This window comes from Nilaparvata lugens, chromosome 6, assembly GCF_014356525.2.
Source record: "Nilaparvata lugens isolate BPH chromosome 6, ASM1435652v1, whole genome shotgun sequence".
NCBI classification, from domain to species: domain Eukaryota; kingdom Metazoa; phylum Arthropoda; class Insecta; order Hemiptera; family Delphacidae; genus Nilaparvata; species Nilaparvata lugens.
Genome location: NC_052509.1, coordinates 13,885,094 through 13,898,120, shown reverse-complemented (window position 1 = coordinate 13,898,120; position 13,027 = coordinate 13,885,094). Strand labels below are relative to the sequence as shown.

Here is a 13,027-nt window from a genome sequence, read left to right as displayed (position 1 = left end):
AAATACTCATTTCAAATTCTTTTCTTTCTATAAAATATTTCAAAAATACAAGACTGAAATATAAAACTATAATTCTCATTCAAATTTCTTCTCTTTCTATTACATCTTTCAAAAATAGAGTCTATCAAAAATTATTATGCTGATTCAAAACATGATTATAACCCATGTTCTATTTGCTTTAACTCAAACACCAAGCAGCTCGTGACCTGTCAATCAAATCATACTGATCGGAAAATATTGATATTCTGGAGGAATAATGAAACAAGAACTACTCCAGATGATACAAGAGAAAGAATAAAATTTGGAAAAGACTTTTACTTTCGGGCAATACCTGATGGAACAATGTTGAACAACCACTTCCGTGTTTCAAAATATTCTGCTCTCATTAAAATGATTGAGTCTTTTGAACTGCACTCCTTGATTACAGTCGTGAGTGCCTTCAAGTGTTTGGAATTATAACTGCTACTTTCGACATTAATCTACATCACGTTTCCTATTAATCTTAATACCTGAAAGATTTATTGTTAGCACCGAACTTCACTTTTTAGAACTTGTTGCAATATAGTGGGGACAGAGTAAGCGTTAATACAGTATGAGTAATATTATGGGAGGGATATATTATAAGTAGCATGGACCGCATAAAATAGTTAGAAGTAAACTATTATGAACAGAATTATTGGAAGACGAGGAAATGCATGTCATGATGTTATGAATGAGAAATACATCTACTGTTGTCATAATGTCTTCACTCCCTACAAAATACATAACAGTATTTATAGTATGGAAAGAAATATAAATATAAGAAGCCTACCCTTTTTTCTTCAAAAAAAGGGACTTTATACTGGGTACTTGATTTTTATTCTATTTGATAGTATCCCTAACGAAAAAAAGCAGGTATAGTTGCCCAGGATTTGTGGTCGTTGAAATGAATCAGATCAAGAACAAGAGGCAGAAAAATGCAATTATTGAATATCCACAATCTGAATAACACTTGGCAGTCTCATTATAAAGTTGTCAAAGATTATTTATAGTGAATTGTAATGGACCTCACCAAGACCAAGAAAATCAGGAGATAATCAATTCTATTTTAGATCAGCGGCCTGTTTCACAAAGGTACAAGTAGGTTACAAGTGTTGCCAACCATGGTTTTGCAGAACAGCTGATTACAAGCGTTTCACAAAAGCAGAATTTTTACAATGAATTTCTACAAGTTTACAAGTGATTTGCTTGTTACGAACAAGTGTTTCACAAAGTAGCCAACAATTTTTGTCGAAATTGCTTGTTCGTAACTATGAAATTTCTAGCGAAGTGGAAAGCTATGTAAAGGATTTACAAGTGATCCTTAAAATTATTTTAAATATTCAATGAATATTTCTAATAATCAAAAATGCCCTATATTCCTCTAAACTTCATTATTTTGGAAATATATACATTAGGAAATTGAATTTAATCAATTTCCAAAATAGTTATTAATGTATTACCTCATAGGTTATGTGTACTAAAGTATATATACACAGTATTATATCGTATACATTATATGTAGTACATATACTATATATATACAGAGTACATATACTGTGTAGGTTACACATTCAGCAATCAATGGAGTAGACTGTACAAAAACATAATATTGCTCTCAAATATTTTCAAAGTAATTATTGAAAAGTACAAGTAGCCTTTATAAAGGATGAAAAAAGGAAATTATCATGAAAATAGGTCATGTTTTATTGAAGTACTTTTAGACTTGTAAAATTGTAAACTTGTAGATCATAAATTTTTGTGAAACGTGAGTACTTGTAAACTTGTAATTACAAGTACTTGTCCGTAACCATGGTTGGTAACAATACTTGTACCTTTGTGAAATAGGCCCCAGATCTGAAGAGACTGCTACACTTGTAGAGAGACAAGCCAGATCATCAAAAATGGTCATGCTAGTTGGGATTCGTTAATCTATATCTCAGCAAGTGGTATTCACAAAAAAGTATGTAGCTATTTCCTTTCTACAGTATTAGTTGGATGTCTTCAATCTGAAATATTCAAATTCAAACAGTACAAAATCATCCATCTTACTATCAGCTCAGTGAGAAAAAATGCTACTACTTGTAAAAGGGGTTTGCTGTAATGCCATCAAGGCCTACTAATCAAATTATTGAAAGCAGCTAGTGGATTCTTTGGCCCGGTTGTACAAGAGCCAGGCAAATTTTAATCGTCATTGATTTCACTAGAGCCAATCAGAGAATGCGATTCCGAGAAAAAGTCTGTGATTGGTTCTTGTGAAATCATTCATGATTAAAATTCAACCAGCTTCTGTGCAACCGGCACTTAGAGTATGTATTTTGAAAGATTTTTTGTGTAGTTGAGAATTTGATATTGTGGTAATTATTCATATTGAATAAAAAAGACTAAGAAATTGTCAAATCAGAGGTTGAAGACTAAGAAGTTTACCAGAGATTGACAATGGTGTAATAACCGAAACCGGTCTTTCTAAGTATCAATAAATCTGTGGTTTTTGACAATTTCTTAGTCTTTTTCATTCAATATTTTGAAAGACTTCTTATGTTATTGCAAGAGGCTATTAGATAGTTACAAATTAGTTATTAAGATCTATCTGCATGTACCAACCAGTAGACTATTCATGATCAATTGATACAGGACACAAATGTAATATCCGAAACATTAATTCATTACTCAACAGGTCATAGATGACTGCTTCCGTACGATTCTATACTTCAATTTATTATACCATACGTAGATACGAACTTCAGCTACTTCGTATTACTTTATTCTCATTTACTGAAACATAGTCTACCACTCTTCCTATTACTATAGTTTGATACACTACCCATCCATAGATTTCCTCAACTATATTGAGAGTCACTTTAAGACTGCCAGCATTCCTCATACATCCTTATCAATGCTTCCCATAGAAACCAACGCTGACGGTTCAAAGTGGATCTCAATATAAAACTAAGCAAGGTGATTGTACAATAGACAAGCTGAGCCACCCCCATGGTTTACCCACATAAATATGGAGTTCGTATTGTACATTTCTTAATATCCTGTGGCAGCAGGAGTTCTATGACCCATGAAGAACTTCCGCGCATTGCTTACAGCGCATGCGCAGTTGCAACGGAAATAAAACTTCCAGATATGACGGTCTGATAGAGCTGGTGCTGGTGCAATTAAATTCCAGCTACCGCTATCACTATCATAGTTAATGCAATATACTGTAATGTATAGCTGGTGTACTGTATATAATAGCTTTTGTACAGTAGTTAGCGGTTGACGGCAGGTTAACCATTGTAGTGATTGGTGTACAATGCTAGTATGACCTTGAATTAAGAAATGACGGCTGAATTGTGTTTAGGTAGAGTTGGAACACTGCTGGTGTCACAGCACGTATACGAGAAAACACTGTTGTTGAAAGATGTTTCAAGATCATGTATTGAAAATTGCTTGTATTTCTGATGGTTGACAAGAAAAACGATTCTCAATTGGAATCAACAATCAATATTATTATCTTTCTCCTACTCTGACTGGCGAACAAGAATCATTTTATGCCAATTATATTATCATGTTGAACTTTATTTTGTTCTTTGGTTTATGTGTGTGTGTGTATTAAGTTCTAGTGCTATATAATATATAATTTGTTGTAAGTAAAGAACTAATAAGGAATAATGGTGGATTTGAGTGAAATTTTCAATATTTTTTGCAATTGTGAAGGAAGATTCTTGTTTGGATTCATATTTGGAAATTGATTAATCTGATAAATTCAAAATTTTAGTAAATACATTTTTTGGACTCAAAATTGTGTACGCATTAAGTTATCATTTACGTTACGTAAGTTACATGACCTTTAGACTGTGTATTCCAAAATCAAGGCTAAGAGCATTTTCGGCGAATGCATGTTGTTTTTAGCTGAATTGTATCTATTGTCTATGAATGAATAAATAAATAAAATTGCGGATGAACTTTTTCTCCTGCAGATAGATTAAAAGCTTATTCAGTTAATGAGAATACAGCTATGAAATATGGCATTTTTCATATTGTACTATTCTTCTCCTGACAACTATTGAAATGTATTTTCAGGTTGTCAGTTGAAATGACAAATAGAGAAAAGTACCAAGACTCTGCAACTAATCCAATGCGTTCGATGATTTGTGTGATTGGGATTATACAGCAGCACATTTGACCAACAGAAAGGAAAATTTAGGAAGTGAAGTAACTGTCGAATCGCATACGCATTCGAATTAGATGACCCTTTCTATATCCATCTATTCAATGACCAATCAATAAACAAAATTGAGTTGTAAAAGTAACTTACATGACATCTATTGGACATCCTACAAGACATCTTGTTATTTTCCTTCAACGGTCGATCATCAGAAAGAAGCAGAAGGTAGAAAGCTACTATAACATTTAGCTACTAAATTTAGAGGCGTTCTCATCCGTCCAGCCATTATGCTAATTTGATGGGTCCAATTTCGGATATTTAATCAGCCTGTATCTATTTTGCATAAAATTTACTAACGGGTCTGATAGTAAAAAGCAAAGTTCACTTTTGAAAATGCTAGTTGATAGTCACAAAACTTATAACTAGTAATATAGTTGAGACTAGTTATAGTAATATTGACAGAGGTGGAATTAATATCAATATCTCCTCGTCTAGGAACCGACTAGTTAATTTTGACAACACTTCCAGATGTTGCATTTTAATAGATATACACTATTTCTCCTGGAAATTGCCATAATTTTTCATAATCACTGACATTTACATTTTGATGCATACCTCATAGTTGGAACAGCCTTTCAGAACTTTCGTATGCAGCAGCAACACGTAAGCATAGCGTTGCTAAGCTGCTTTTACTTAGATACTGTACATATTAATTAAGAGAAGACCCACTATCAAAACATCAACCGCTAGTTTTCAAATTATTTTTTTTTTAGAGAATTTGTCCTTTTCTTGCCAAGTTGTTTTGGGATTATGAATTAATCGTTAGCAATTCTATTGATAACGTATTATTAACAGTAGTCACTTTGATACAACAATTTCCGAAATATTGTATTCTATTACCTGTTAAAATTGGAAATAATAAGAATTTTGTTTTCAGCAGATAAAATATTTGGAGCTTAGTTACAGAATCTGAAATGTAACCATTATGATACCATTTATGCGGTATGATACCATGATATGAATTTCAGGATAGTAAGGTTGAGAGACATCTTCAGAGTATAGAATGTATTAACACAGAGTAAGAAACAAAGTTCCGTCTTCTGTGGTATTACATACCACAGACTATAGAGTAGATTATAGACTATAGGGTAGATTATAGATAATTTGTAGTTTCTCCAAGTCAACTCGAGATCCGACTTTAATAACAAATAAATTTTCGTTATTGATCGCATTAATAATAATTATAATAATTTCTCTGATTGCCAATGAATTGCAACCAGAGGAGTTTATTGACAAAACATATACATAATTATTATATTATAAATATAGAAGTTGCTGATACTAAACTTAGTTCCAATTATGATACCCCACTATAATAATATGTGTCGGGATGATCATAATATTCTTTTTTAAAACATGTATAAAACATTTAGTTAATAATTTTAGTTTGAACAAATGGCACACTACACAGCTGCGTTTTTTTTCAAGATGTCAAACGACCATGAACCACAAATAGTGAAATATTGATAGGCAGATCTAATTATCACAAGTCTTTAACAATGAGCATTTTCATTCAATTCAAATTATTCACAGCACCGTTCCAACCGGAAAATTGACAAAATGGCTGGTACAGAATTGCAGTATTCTTGCAAGACTCTGAATTCAGAGAGTTTGGAAGCAAAGGAAGGATTTTCTGAGTATTCTTCCCAAAGAATGAACATTGATATTAGCGTCCAATACTCTGCCAATTTATGTAGATGCAAAACAATCTTCTCATAGTAGTTCTCAATTTTTTTTTCTCATATCATGTACAATTCAATTAGTATTATTATTTTAGATTATATTATGTGAATTGATCTAAAACTTTGCTGTGTTATAAACTATTATTGACCGAACGAAGTGAGGTCTAAGATTCAAGTCGACGGTTTGGCATTTCTCTAAATGTTTATATATTTATACATTTATGGCGAAACGCGGTAATAGAGTTTCATGAAATTTGACAGGTATGTTCCTTTTTAAATTGCGCGTCGACGTATATACAAGGTTTTTGGAAATTTTGCATTTCAAGGATAATATAAAAGGAAAAAGGAGCCTCCTTCATACGCCAATATTAGAGTAAAAATCAGACTATAGAATTATTCATCATAAATCAGCTGACAAGTGATTACACAGATGTGTGGAGAAGCCAGTCTATTGCTGTATTTCCATAAGGTCTATAGTTTCAATCAGGTACTTGTGGATGAGAATACTGCGTGAGGTCTACTGCTCACAGAACTACTAGTAAAATATCATATCCACATCATATTAGCATCTACATATTCATATAATTTATATTTTAGAACAGAAAAAGTTTCTCATTTATTTTTTGTTAAAAATGTGTTAGAACTAGATGTAATAAAGCACTCAATCAATCAATTCACTCACTGTCTCTCATAGATTGCAGTGCATCCACGTCTCTTCTTCTTCTACTACTTCCTCTACTTCTACTACTACTACTTTTTCTTCTTCTTCAACTTCTTCTTCTTCTTCTTCTTCTTCTTCTTCTTCTTCTTCTTCTTCTTCTGGTGCGTGATTTTATCGGGCGAACAAGATCCAAAAATAACTTCAAGCCGTTTCGTACGTGAATAAAACATGAAAACGTATCCTGCTTTCTATTGGCTGATGCCAAATAATTGCCAGTAACGTTAGGCAACTATACTATAGGATACAGTTGTAGCTGTAGCTGTACTGTACAATTTCCCCGCATCACTCCTACAAAGTACAACACACTGTGCCAATGTTTACGATTGTGTAGCCTAGTGTAGAACTGTCGTCGTAAAAACAAGATCAGTACGGTACTCCAGTAACAAAATTATTTGTTTTGATTGCAGGAAACGTCTCGCTGGAGATAGAGAGAGAGAAGAGAGATAGAGGACAGACGAGAGAATGAAGAGTGAGGTAAAAATAAAAGACCTAATATGAAAATTAGGTTCGTAAATGCAGTCTATTTCTTTCAAAATTCATAGGAATCAATGAATCAACTGGAATTCTTTATCCTTTTCATTCATACAATAATTACATCATTAAAATGATAGGGAGAGAAGAAATAAGGTAACCTTGTGCTATTCCTCTCACAAATTTAGATAAGGTTACACATAGTTCGATATGGGTTGAGTCATGTTGTTGTTCACTTCACAAAATTTTCAGTCCTTAATTATTTTCACAAATTGGAAGGAAACAATTGAAGACCTGAATAATTGAAACATAAATTCGTTAATGCAGTCTATATATTATTTCAAAATTAATAGGAATCAATCAATCAACTGGGATTGGTAAGAGCTAGAGAGATAGTTTAATTGTTGTGGAGAGCTAGTTTATAGCTCTGAAGAAAATAAATGTTGATCAAATTCAAGCTATGCTGTATCAAAAATGGCTAAAAGAATTCAATATGTTTTCAAATTCAAGGTAAGCTAAAAGTTAGCCCCAAAGAATATATCATGTTTCCTTATCTCTACTGTACTCTATGATAAGTTTACATGAATAAAAATCTGGTGTGGCGCACTCACACAACTTTCCTTGCCGTTATGGAAATTTATCACCTGACGCTAGTGTTCCCGCGCATAGTGAATGATTTAATAGAATAAACAGTTGCCAACAGTTTGCAATTGAAATAAAAACATTTCTCAAATTTCGAGCTTATTATAAATTTAAGGTGAAAATGTTACTGAGCAATAATTGTAGAGATTTTCATGCTCAATCTTATCCATTTGGAATTTTTTGTTTAAATTGTATCTGAAGCCTGACAATTGGGAATCTAAAATCAAACTTTGCATAGATGGGGCGGAGCTCCTGGAATTTTTTTCAGATATGAGACTTGTTGCAGTTGATAGAGCTTATCAATGACTATTTTAGGTATGAATTTGATCAAAATCGTTGGAGCCGTTTTTGAGAAAATTGCAAAAAACCCTGTTTTCGACAACATTTTCGCCATTTTGAATTGCATCAGATCGAAATTGTTCGTGTCGGATACTTATATCGTAAGGACCTTAAGTTCCAAATTTCAAGTTATTCCGTTAATTGGGAGATGAGATATCGTGTACACAGACGCACATACACACACACACACACACACACACACACACACACACACACACACACACAGACCAATACCCAAAAACCACTTTTTTGGACTCAGGGGACCTTGAAACGTATAGAAATTTAGAAATTGGGGTACCTTAATTTTCGGAATGCAATACTTCCCTTACCTATGGTAATAGGGCAAGGAAAGTAAAAAAGGGTTAATAATAATTAGGAGGTTCAATTATGATATATACGTAAAAGGAGTTTCCCCAGACGGCACTTGAACATGAGGAAAAACTGCCTGTAATAAACTATTCATTGCTAAGAGTGTTGATCCAATAATAATTATTGAATAATTCAATAAAGGCTATTACATATTTACGAAAGTAATGATATCTCAAATGATTCACCTGTATGCTATTCCCCTATACTTCATCACTAAAAAACCACAAGCAAAACCAGAAAACAATTATTGCAACTATTAATGAGATTTTCATGATTTAATTCAAGAAATACTGTACTATAATTAGATGGCCATTGCGTGACCATGTCTGGGTACTTCGTGTTCAACTTCACAAAGCATGACGTTTCGTCAGTGCTTGCTTTAATCAGTCAACTTGCTCACGTAACAATATCAACTCATGTGATGCATTTATACAAATTAATTCATCAAGACATCAAATAATACGGATTTGTGCCGGTCTTAATTGTCTAATTAGAAGAGAAACAGCGGGATTTACAAAGTGGATGATTAGGACATCTACCAGAGGAAGCATACATTCATTATACCTTCAGACGTTTTGTGGATTGTAGTCTTTAAGATACAGTATTCTTTGTAAACTTCTTCACAGACAGGAGCTAATTTTTGTGTAATGCTCTGGGTTTCAATGTTTTCCAGTTTCAACGGATATAATTTACAGAGGAATCACTCAATGCTGAGGAAAATGCTATCAATATAACATTTACATAACCTTATTTGGACTATTTTTATCAAAATTGGGGAGAGAAACAGTTTTTGGTTAACCTGTTGATTCTATCCCAATCGTTAATTTGATATTGAAATAATAACAATTATTATGGAATTAAATAAAATGTGCAGTAAAATGTAATCAAGCTAACAAGGATTACAAACTTCCAAATTATAATTTTCCGAGAATTCATCTCATAGGATGAGAAAAATCTTTGTAATATTGATCGATTTCCAAATTTCTAATTTTATGGTATCATATAGCATAATGTCTCAATCGATTCCAACATTTACATGTGTTTGTATTTTCCGAGAATTTATCTCATAAGATAGGAAAAATCTTTGTAATATTGATCGATTTCCAAATTTTGAATATAATGGTATCCTATAGCATGATGTCTCAATTGATTTCCAACATTTACATGAGTTTGTATGTCCCCAACAATTAGTCTTCAATTGCTAAGCCTAGCAAACAGAAGTTTGAAATTTCTCGATAAACGATAATTGAGTTTTTCTAGTCCTTTGAAATTTACATTATATTTGGGGCCTTAGTGCTTTATATATCCAATAATCAGATTAGTCCATATAACCTCAAATTGAACTTATTCCACGAGGAAAATATTATTAACATGTCCAGTATCAAGTGATTGAGTTAACATGGATTATGTTATTTTATATTGTAATAGTTTCCCGAGAATTTCAGAGAGAATAATAACAAATTTTCCTCAATAATTCATTTTTCAGTTTTGAATACATTGATAGCCTACATAAAATCTCATGGATTCCTAACGTTTCCATAACGTTGTATGTCCCCAACAATACGTCTTCAATTGCTAAGCCTAGTCAACAGAAGTTTGAGATTTCTCGGTAATTGATTTTTCCTAGTTCTTTGAAATTTCCCTTACTTTTGAGGCTTCAATATTGAGTTCTGTAGATTTATATCCATCAATCACATCAGTCAATTGAATCTCAATTTGAACTTATTTCACGGTAGCGTCAACATTCCAAAAAAATATTTACCATTTATTAGAGTTACGTTAGGTAATTTTTATTAAAATGTTATAAAATCCTCAAAAATCTTTTGAAACAGTTTCGATTATTGACGAAACGACGAACACATTACACAAAATCGTGACACCGCTCAATAACATTACAAGCCATTAACAATGCATGTTATAAAGTGCAAGGACAAGGCCTCTTAACTGTAGCCAACAAATAGGACAACCTAAAAACACAAAGCAAGATGCAAACACATCTTAGCAAATATTGTTCAATTATTCGAGTGTTGACATTGTTACTGCTAATGACTTAGTTTTAAAAGTCCTGATAACCTCGGCAAACACATGCAGGCTAGAGATAGGAAGAGGAACAGAATATCAGCTGTTTCCGCTTCACGAAGAGGAAATTATGATTTTTTGTCAACAGGAGTGCACATCCCATTCGTAAACAAGTAGGGGAAATATTATGAAGAGGGGTGTTGCTAGGGAATTGGACACAACAACTGGAGCTAGACAGAAGGTCCTTTTAACAGGCACGATGAGATCCATATGTTCACACATTGGTTACTGTAGTTTTATGTCATTGAGCTATAGAAATTCACATCATGTAATGAATTCATGCAATGAATGGTTCGTGGAAGACCACGGCTACACTATATGAAGCAAGTTACCAAAGATCTAGGGATTCAGAGGTACATCCAACTGAAAAGTACAGGTCTGACAAAAAACAATGGAAAGCTGTCTACCAATCGAATGATTAAAGCTAAAGAAGAAGGAATTTCTGAAAAAAATCGGAATGAATAAAGAACGATTGTTCGGTTTTCACTAAGTAGTATCAGAGATAGATAATCTGGGATAATCTTAGAGCCAAATTGTCTTAAATACCTTCACACTATGGTAGTAATTATGGAAGTAAACACTATGGTTTAGTAAACACTCGGCACATAGATCACATTTTGACATTAAAATAAGAATTTTAATTTATGGCACTCAGCCTAGATCCATGAGTCTTTAATTTTGGAACCACTTGAACAAAATAAAAAGCTCTGAGGTTTCTACAACAGTTCTAGCAGAATATACATTAAAATAAAACGTTATTCTCGAGTGAGAAGTAGCATTGTGAACGAAATAAAAAGCTCTGTAGTTTCTTCAACAGTTCTAGCAAATGGGAAGCTCTTAAGTTTCTACAACAGTTCTAGGAGAATAAATAATAAAATAAAATGTTATTCTACAATGAGAAATAACATTGAGAGGATTAATAGCAATGACATAAAACTTACGAATGATCAGATACGAGTCAACAGGAGCTTTTCTTACCTGAAAAATAAAATGAATATTATAAATCAGTTAGCAATTCACATTCATTAATAGTCTATATCTAATGGCTATTTGGCAATGAAACACTATGCTGGTAGTGTTTGAAAACAGGCTTGAATGAGTTATTTCATTCTCAATTTCTCATCGGATAGAATAAATCAATATTGACCAACAATTGGCTATAAATTTTATTTAAAAATTTTAAATCTTGTAGGGTAGAAGAATAGTTTTCATAATGAAAATAGTAATTACAGCGAGCAAATTTGAACTCGTAATAGTTTCCAAAATAACTGAATTATGGGCTGATCGGTATCTTTTATAATAATATTCGTGAAATATAGTTTGTCAATCATAGATTTTCTTCAATGCCTATAAAATTCCTATTCAATGCCATTGGGCTTCAAAGAACTGTTAGTGAAATTTTTGTTTCAGGATATCAATCCTGACTTGAATAGTTTCACTTTGAATAATCATGCCAGGTAATACCGATCCAACTTCAATAGTTTCAATAAATCATACCAGGTAATACTACAGTATTTACATACAAGAACAATAATCTACAACTGTTGCTCATTCTGCACGTTTATTTCAATTTCCAAACAATGTAAAAACAACAGAGCGAAATTCACAGTTTCTGGACAAATGCCCGCGACCAGTGAACTGCAGAGGAATGTGATGAACGGACACGACAAAGAGGATGAGAGAGAAGAGCTAACGAAAAACAGAGGACGGGAGACAGAGAAAGCTGAACGGTAGAGATAAGAGCCAAATGAGAAATCACGATGTGCGGCACAGAGCAGAGGAAAAACACGCCCAAATATCGTGCTGGCCAAAAAACCGTAGTGTGCTGTGTTTCGAATATTGTATGTGGCAAACTTTCAATGGTACGCAGATGGTGCGAAGAAGAAGAAGAAGAAGAAGAAGAAGAAGAAAAAGAAGAAAAAAAGAAAGAAGAAGAAGAAGAAGGAAAATTCAAGAAGAGACGTCATGTAAACACTGCAATACATGAAAGATACAGAGTGAATTTAGAGCCTTGCAAGAATCAAGAATAATGCAATTCCACACCAGACATTATAACAATATTATCCTACAATCTACAAGACTAACAGAAAAAAGAGCATCCTCTGTCTAAGGAATAATGAAAGTGTGAAAAATTTTACTCGTATTTCACTATTGGTTAAATATGTTGGTGAACTTATTGTGCTTAACATTATTTATTTATAAATAAAAAGAAAAATAAAAATCTCAGTACCCTTTTTGAATTATTTTATCACAACATGTTTCAACATTGATAGCATTTTCAAGACAGAAAAAGTTTTCAGTTTTTCATTTGACTTGGAATGTCAATGTCAAATCAATGTTGAATCATGATGTGATAAAATAATTCAAAAAGGGTACTGAGATTTTCATTTTTCTTTCTATTTATTTATTTTTTTATCATTTACAATCAACTTAAGGACAAAGAAACAGACTACAGTCCAAAACTTCTTTTCATACAAATTTCATAAAATA

The 13,027-nt window shown here is 32.7% G+C and overlaps 1 protein-coding gene across 1 annotated transcript in view; it reads right to left on the bottom strand.

Moving 5' to 3' along the window:
* LOC111050429 overlaps positions 1-13,027 on the bottom strand; it is a 394,882-nt gene that overhangs the window by 119,823 nt on the left and 262,032 nt on the right. The window lies entirely within an intron of this gene.